An 8,844-nucleotide genomic window follows, 5' to 3' on the forward strand; every position below is an offset into this window, starting at 1 on the left:
CGAATGTACATGGATTCAGCACAGCTTTCAGAAGATTCAGATGAATTTTTGTTTAGAAACGTTTATTTTTCCAAGAAAGATAATACACATAGATTAAGAAAGGGGAAGCATATTTCATATACAACAGCAAGACAAATATTTGTTAAAACTCTTACAATTTTAGGATTAGATAGTTCTAAATACGGATTGCATTCGATTAGGTCGGTAGGTGCGACAACAGCTTCTGGAAGGGGCGTACCAGATAGATTAATTAAAAAAAAACATGGTCGATGGAGATCAGAGATTTCTAAAGATATTTACATCAGGGAAAATGAAAAATACAAGAAGTCAGTTACTTAAAGTTGAGTAACTAAAATAATGTTTATACAAATCGGGTTTTTCCCGTTCTTTTTCATTCGATAAATGTATTGGCCAGGTATAGACCACTCCTATACAGTCGTTGTTTTATACTTTATGAGGTTAATAAATAAATAATTTATGTTTGGCTGAAATATTGAAAGAAAACATAAATATATTTATTTTCTGTTCGGAATAAATCGTATTTACGATAATTACCATATATGGGGGGGGGTATTTCCGACTATTGCCATATATGGTAATGGTCAGTGGGTTTATATAACCAAACGGCTGGTATAAAAGCCGTTTGTCCATGTGTTTTCGTCATATCAGGTTGTACCGGGCCAGTTAAACCATCAGAAAATTGGTCGATCGATGCCACATTCAGTGTTCAATTTTTTCCTCATGAAACCATTGCGTGTATGATCATTGAATAAATGTATTGGCCCGGTATAGACCACTCCTATACAGTCGTTGTTTTATACTTTATGAGGTTAATAAATAAATAATTTATGTTTGGCTGAAAGTAATGAAAGAAAACATAAATATATTTGAAATTGCAATACATTTGTGCTACTGTCCTTGTTACAGATATCTCTTTCATGAAAGTTTTTAATTACCTCTCAGGCTCTGGCTGATTCTTCTTTGAAAAGAAATGATACACAATGAAAATAATCAAGAAAAAACAGATTCCCATCAAAATTATTATTCTGTTCATGCTTCAACTAGTTGCAACTGGCATGTATAGATCAAGGTCATAATTGCAGATTTCAAAGGTATAACATATTAAAGACATTTAAATACACTATGAATACCTTTGTGCAATTCGCATGTCAGTAATTAGATAGTTTTTGGAAATCTTATGTTCAAATGTACAATTTCAGGTCAAGCCCCTGCTGCACACAGAACTTCAATCCATTACAGTTTCGACTATGCCCAGCAAGTGTTTTACTCTATGAACAGCAAGTGGGGCCTATATTCTTCAAAACTGCCAGGAAGTGCGGCTGCTTTGGGGTGTGCTGTGAATCCTTAGGTAAATTTTGTTATATTGAAATGGTTAATGTTTATTACACTTTCTGATTTTTTATAGGTTAAATTCAAAACTTTCATGTTTTGTTAATTCATTAAATAGAACAGAGGAGCGTTCACATTCATTCTGAGATGCTCTTGTTTAAATCCTTAATATAACCAAAATGAAAGTTCTTACTTGAACATAAAAGTACAGGATTAATATATCAGTTATATTTTAAGTTGTTTCTGTCTTTTCAGGGTCACAGATATTTTATCTGATTGATGAAGAATATGTGATGTGGGCAAGGGGGCAAACAGTGTTGTATCTATGCTGCACCACCATTTCCAAGAACTGTCCTATGGGGAAGAATCCGCATGCATGCATATGGACAACTGTGTTGGGCAAAATAAAAACAATGCGGTCATTGGGTATGTTGACAAAACAGTGTTCAAGTATATATCATGTGTACTGCATATTGAAACATTACAGTATTAGATTAACAGGACAGACTAACATTTATAGGTTTTTGCCAGTTATGTCAGGATCCTGTAATCAGTTATCTCAAAATATTCATTTATCTTATATATTAGTTCTGGCTTAGTTATGTTCTTATTAACTTTCCTATATGTCATATGAAGACTGTCAGTTCAATAAATCATATGTAATTCTATGTTTAAGGTATGGTGTCTGGCGTGTTCTGAAGGGCCTGCATTAAATTATAGAGTTTAGTTTGATGGAAACAGGGCACACAAAGTTCAGTCCGGACTGGCATTTTGATCTGTGGAAGGTAGATGTAAAAATAAATTTCTTTAAATTTGGTGCTCTTTTTTCTATTGTTAGACTGATATTGCTTTCAGTTACCCAGATTTTAAAACAGTGAAATAACAAATATAAATGTTTCACTCTATTGAAACTTTGGTCAGCTATCACCTCCAAATAAAACGTCAGTATGCAAAATATTTTTCAATGACATCAGTTCAGAAATGATCATTGGTGCGCATACAATAAATAGCTCATCTTAACAACTATGTCATTTTATAACAGTTCTAGGCACATAATGAAAATATTCTTTATCATCTATTGGAATTATGCCACAAGGAAGTTGTATTTAATTTTATGGATGTTTGGTGCATGAATTAAACACTGAAGTTATACATAATACCTTATGATGTTAAACAAGATTGTGTTAAATATTTTTTGTTATAACATAGTAATTATGACATGTTTATTTATGTTAGACCAAATGGAGGCAGCGCACTGCTGAAACAATGGAGGAAGTGGCTGAAACAGTACGGCTATCATCTCGCAGTGGACACAACACTCCACAGCTTATTGATGGCCCTGCCAAACCAGTTTTATTCTATGACTGGTTGGAGTATACCAGGAAGCTCCTGAAGCCAATTCCAAACCTGAAGAAGTACCATCACTTCAGGTAAAACTTAATAATTGTAGAAGTATCGCTGCCTGTGTATGAAACATTTTTAGCTCACCTGTCACATAGTGACAAGGTGAGCTTTTGTGATCACAATTTGTCCGGCGTCCGTCCGTCGTCCGTCCGTCCGTCCGTCCGTAAACTTTTACTTTAAACGACATCTCCTCGTAAACCGCTTAGCCAATTTCATCCAAACTTCACAGGAATGTTCCTTGGGTGGTCCCCTTTGAAAATTGTTCAAAGAATTGAATTCCATGCAGAACTCTGATTGCCATGGCAATGGAAAGGAAAAACTTTAAAACTCTTCTTCTCCCAAACCACAAGGCTTAGGCCGTTGATATATGTAGGTAGGATCACCAAATGGTCCTCTACCAAGATTGTTCAAATTATGGCCCTGTGGTCAAAATTGGCCCCGCCCCGGGAAGTCATGGGATTTCTTTATATGTTTATATTAAAAAAATTCAAAAATCTCCTCTGAACTTACGTTGCTTAGAGCTTAGATATTTGGCTTGATTCATCGTCTAGTGGACCTCTACAAAGATTGTTCAAATTATGGCCTTGGGGTCAAAATTGGCCCCGCCTAGGGGGGCTAGGGTATTCTCTATATGTTTATAGTTAAAACTTCAAAAATCTTCTCCTCTGAACATACTTGGACTAGAGCTTAGATATTTGGCATGATTCATCGTCTGGTGGACCTCTACAAAGATTGTTCAAATTATGGCCTTGGGGTCAAAATTGGCCCCACCCCCTTCGGGGGTCATGGGTTTTTTCTATATGTTTATAGTGAAAACTTCAAAAATCATCTCCTCTGAACTTAGTGGCTTAGAGCTTAGATATTTGGCATATTTCATCGTCTAGTGGACCTCTACAAAGTTTGTTCAAATTATGGCCCTGGGGTCAAAATTTGCCACACCCCGGGGCTGATGGGTTTTCTCTATATGTGTTATAGTGAAAACTTAAAAAATCTTCTCCGAACTCACAAAGACAAGTAACGTCTTAATTTAAACTGGATAACATATCTAGTACACATACCAATTTTCAATATGGGCCACATACAACAATTAATAACAAATATATATATATAGATACATACGTAAAATCAAGTAATGACAAGAGCTTAGATATTTGGCATGATATATCATCTAGTTGACTTGTACCAATATTGTTCAATCTTTGGCCCTGGGGTCAAAAAATGGCCCCGCCCGGGCGGTCATGGGTTTCCTTATATATGTATATGATGAAAACTTATAAAATCTTCTTCTCCGAAACCAAAAGGCGAAGGCCTTAGATATTTGGTATGAAGCATTGTTTATCGGACCACTATTAAGATTGTTCAAACTTTAGCCCTGGGGTCAAAATTGGCCACGCCCCGTGTTCATATGCTTAGGTTTTCAATATTTTTATATAGTCTTATATAATAAAACTTTAAAAATCTTCTTCTCCAAAATATAAGACCTAGAGCTTTCATATTTGGTATATAGTGTTACCTAGTGGACCTACACCAAAGGTATTCAAATTATTGTCCCGGGGTCAAATTGGCCTTGCTCAGGGGTCATTTGTTTTTACATTGTCTTGTCACTTAAACATCTTTTCCTCTGAAAGTAAAGGTCAGAATGACTCCATACTTGATATGTAGCATCCTTACATGGTCCTCTCTCAACTTTGTTCAAATGGTTTTGTTTGGCCCCTTTTAGGGGTCACCAGAGCAAAAAAAATAGAAAAACCTTTAAACAACTTGATCTTATTAACTGCTTGATGGATCTTCAAGTCTGAAGCATCCTAGCATGGGCCTCTGTCAGGTCTTTTCAAATAATTTTGTTTGGCCCCTTTTAAGGGCCACCAGAGCTAAAATTAATAAAAAAACTTAACATTTTCTTCGCATGAACCCCTTTATAGATCTTCAGCAAATTTGGTTTGAAGTGTCCTTGCATGGACCTCTCTGAAATTTGTTCACATAATTTTGTTTGGCCCGGTTGCCATGGCAACCTAAAGGAAAGTGTCAACAATTGGTTATGATCATCTTCTTCTCCTAAACCGCTTTGACAATTTTGATGAAACATCATAGGAATGATCCTTGGTTGGTGTTTTTTCAAAATTGTTCAAAGAAATTAATTCCATGTAGAACTCTGGTTGACATGGCAACCTAAAGGAAAAGTGTCAACAATTGGTTACAATCATCTTCTTCTCCTAAACCGCTTGGACAAATTTGATGAAACTTCATAGGAATGATCCTTGGTTGGTGCTTTTTCATAATTGTTCAAAAAACTTAATTCCATGCAGAACTCTGGTTGCCATGGCAACCTGAAGGAAAATATAGGCTGTCGTGTCCGCGCTGTGACTTACTCTTATATGGACAAATTTTAAAATGACTTGCCATATGTTTTCGACATACCAAGACAACGTGTCGTGTGCAAGACCCATGTCCCTACCTCTAAGGTGAAAGATACACAGTGTTTATTCACAATGGAATGCTGAATATGAGGACATAAAAAGTGTTGGCTGTCATTTAGTATGATTGTGTGTTTTTTCTATGCTCAGAGGCAATTTAATATAACTTACAATATGTATTTGACACATAAAGGCAAGATTAACTTTTTATGTACTTGTTCATAGATCATTGTCACATTGGGGGGCATTTGTCACATACTTTGACAGCTCTTGTTCAATATTCTTTGAGAAACAAGCTATATTAATAACAAAGGTTAAACTCTTTTACTCAGGTGAGCGATTTAGGGCCATAATGGCCCTCTTTTTTATACTATACCATTTTTTCAGAGATTTATTTTGATATTAAAGGGACTGTACACCAAAATGTGTGTCACCAAAAAAAGTTTTTTTCTGTAACAAATCTCAGGACAATTATCTAATAGAATGTGTTAGGCATTGATATCATAATTGTAAAAGAAAGTACAAAAATGTAAAAAAGAATGTGTCGGAGACCGGGTTCGAACCTGTGTCGCCAAAATTGCAGTCTAGCGTTTTATCTACTGAGCTACAACGGCCTACTCTAATTGGGTGACATAATTAAGCTATACACCTACCTCGATAATATCACGTGATAACACCGACTAGCCAATCACGCATAAGGATTGAATTCTACCTGGTAGACATACCCAGTATGTAAAATAGGAAATAATTGCTTAACTTAAATTAATTGTAAACTATGTGGTACTTCAGTTAGTAAGTTTAAATGCATTGTACACATCGTTGCCAAGTTTATGTCAGTTTTCGACAATTTTCTTTTTTTTTTCGCTATTTTATCATACGGAGTACAGCCCCTTTAAAGCAAATGTTGCAATGTGTGCAATTTGTTACAAACACCAGGTACTGCACATATCATCATTGTTTTGCAGGATTGCAGCCGACAAGCCCTTCAGCGTATTTGTGAGAGAGCATGCCAAGGACAATAAGATAGAGGTTCAAGTTGGCAAGCCCGCATCTATTGCCCAGCTCAGAGACTATCCTGAGCGAATCCAGCTGAAAGGACTGGATGCCAAAAGGCGCTGGTACCTCTACGACCATATTGCCCCATATTGCTTCAACACAAGCGTCTGCTCAAAGCCTACAGTACCAAGTACTACAGTAATTGAAATTAAAGGGGTGTTGTAGAGAATAAATTAAAAACTTAAAAGAGTTATATGTCTAGTTTTTCTTTTCCTTAAGATTAAAAACCTACACTTCCGTCCACACCTCAAGCCCGAAGAGCCCCGGTTACATTGGTGCCGTGACCAATCGGGTGACAAGACGAGGTACATGACGTGAACCAGAGCAGAGGAGGAAGGAAGACGAGTGTGTATGAGGTAAATATATTCTCTTAGGAAAAGGATAATTAAATTGATTAACCCAAAGGTTCAAGTTAAATTAAATAATAATGATACAAATGTTGAGTAAAAATTAATGTAGTAGTGCTATTACTTGTTAAAAGTATACAAGTATCATTTCTAGAGGATTATTATATTCGGAATTGTCGAATATACTTATTTACTTGAACCTTATGCCTTGAAAATATTATTGTTCACTAGGCTTCAGATATTAGATTGAGAGGATTAAGAAAGGTGGTATATTGTTACACAACATATATTATATTGAGAAATAGTACACATTGTTTATGGTAACTGGTTTTACTTGTACTGGTATTCAATCAAGCATTGTGATCTAGTTGAGTGATTATGGCATCAAAGTATACTCCTGATAGGGCTGAACACTTTGAGGATAGTATTGAGGTGGGCAGTACAAATAAGAAAGAGGTGAGATTTGATACATATTTTTTAAATTTGCCTTAGAAGAGCGAAAGTGTTTCTTTTGATAATGGTCGACATTATGATGATAGTTTGTCAGGTGGAAATTTGCCTAATAGGTATTTTGAGAAACAGTATGAGTTGTCTCCAAGGACTTTAGTGAATAACACTAGACAAATTGACAGAAATATTTATTATCCTTCTCATAATATGATGGGGACTAGCAGACCGTCTAAAGAAAATGAGCCTGATAAATTTGATGGGAAAGGTACAGAATGGCCAGACTACATTGTACATTTTGAAAGGGTTGCAAAGTAGAATAAATGGGAAATTCATCAAGCTTGCATGCTAGCCATTAACTTGATGCGGGAAGCCTAGAAACTTTTGAGTACCATCAGGGACGATAGATTAAATGATTATGAGTACATCAAAGCTGGACTGGAGTAAAGATTCTGTCCTAATGAAAGGGGTTTGGCCTATAAGTGTGAATTCAGGAATAGGAAATGATATAAGAATGATTCCGTTTCAGATTTTGGGTTCGACGTTAGATGATTGGGGTAAAGGGTTTTTCCTTACATGGATCCTTGGAAACTTGTTGAGTGGATCAAAACATTAATGGATTGGAACATTTTGAATTACAGAAACAAGTACAATTTGGCCATCCAAAATCTTTAGATGAAGCAATAAGCTTAGCTACTGAGTATTGTGCGTTGTGTGGTTCACTGGACAAAATAAGGAAACCCACTGAGGTTCAGTCAGAACAAGTTTCATTACTTCGTTCTTCATCTCTAGGTTCATACTGTACACTAGAAGATATGCAAGAGGCCATGACCAATATTATAGATCAAAAGTTAGGACCATTGTTGGAAGAGAAATTGAAAGTTTTGGCAGACAGTAGGCAACAAAATAGGGGTGTTTATTTTGATGGTAGGCAACAGAACAGAGGTGATTATTTTGATGGTAGGCAACAGAATGGGGGTGATTATTTTGATGGTAGGCAACAGAAAATAGGTGATTATTTTGATGGTAGGCAACAGAATAGGGGAGATTATTTTGATGGTAGGCAACAGAATTAGGGTGATGGACAAATTCAAAGAGGTCGAGGCGTTGGTTAGAACAGTTACAGTAACAAGATAGTTATAAGAATCAGAAACAAATTATTTGCTCAAATTGTGGGGAATACTCTCCACAAATGTCGAATCAAGATGTCCCAAATCAAGACATAATCAGGAAAACTAACAAGGACCAAGTGAGAGGCCGAAAACATGGTCCTTGTTGACAAAAGGCCAACAGAAAAGGAGATAATAGAGAATACCGGGGTAGTGGTAGACAGATTTGTTTCAAAAGCTAGTATAACATTGATGACACCTGAACCCAAAACTTATGTTGCATCAAAACCTGATATTGCTTATGTGTCTAGTGGTAAAGGGGGTGATATGGGAGGTTCTGAAATTTCCAGGATAGAGGAGACTACTAGAGAGCAAGTAGGAAAAATTGATCCTGTTAAGGAAGGGGTCAAGGTCATAGAGGAATCTATTCATGTTAGGGAAGGGAATAAAAAGGTTCACTTGGGAATGGATTCAGTCAAGTCATGTTGCATCAAACTTGTTAAACTTTAAATGTGAGAGCTTCATTTGATCATTGTGTGAAAGGAAGTGTGCTAGTTGATACAGGAAGTAACGTTTCCCTTTTGAACAAATGTAGATATGATGCTTTGACAGACAAACCTCCATTAGAGCCTCCTGATAGGACATTAGTTGCAGCAAATGGGGATCAGATAGAACTTATAGGAAAATGTAGAATGACATTTCAGATTGAGCATATTT

The 8,844-nt window shown here is 36.1% G+C and overlaps 1 pseudogene; it reads left to right on the forward strand.

The window, feature by feature from the left end:
- The first annotated feature begins 262 nt into the window (after nucleotides 1-262).
- Nucleotides 263-6,389, forward strand: LOC128211688 (uncharacterized; annotated as a pseudogene).
- Nucleotides 6,390-8,844: the final 2,455 nt, after the last annotated feature.

Source organism: Mya arenaria, chromosome 12, assembly GCF_026914265.1.
Source record: "Mya arenaria isolate MELC-2E11 chromosome 12, ASM2691426v1".
Taxonomy (NCBI): domain Eukaryota; kingdom Metazoa; phylum Mollusca; class Bivalvia; order Myida; family Myidae; genus Mya; species Mya arenaria.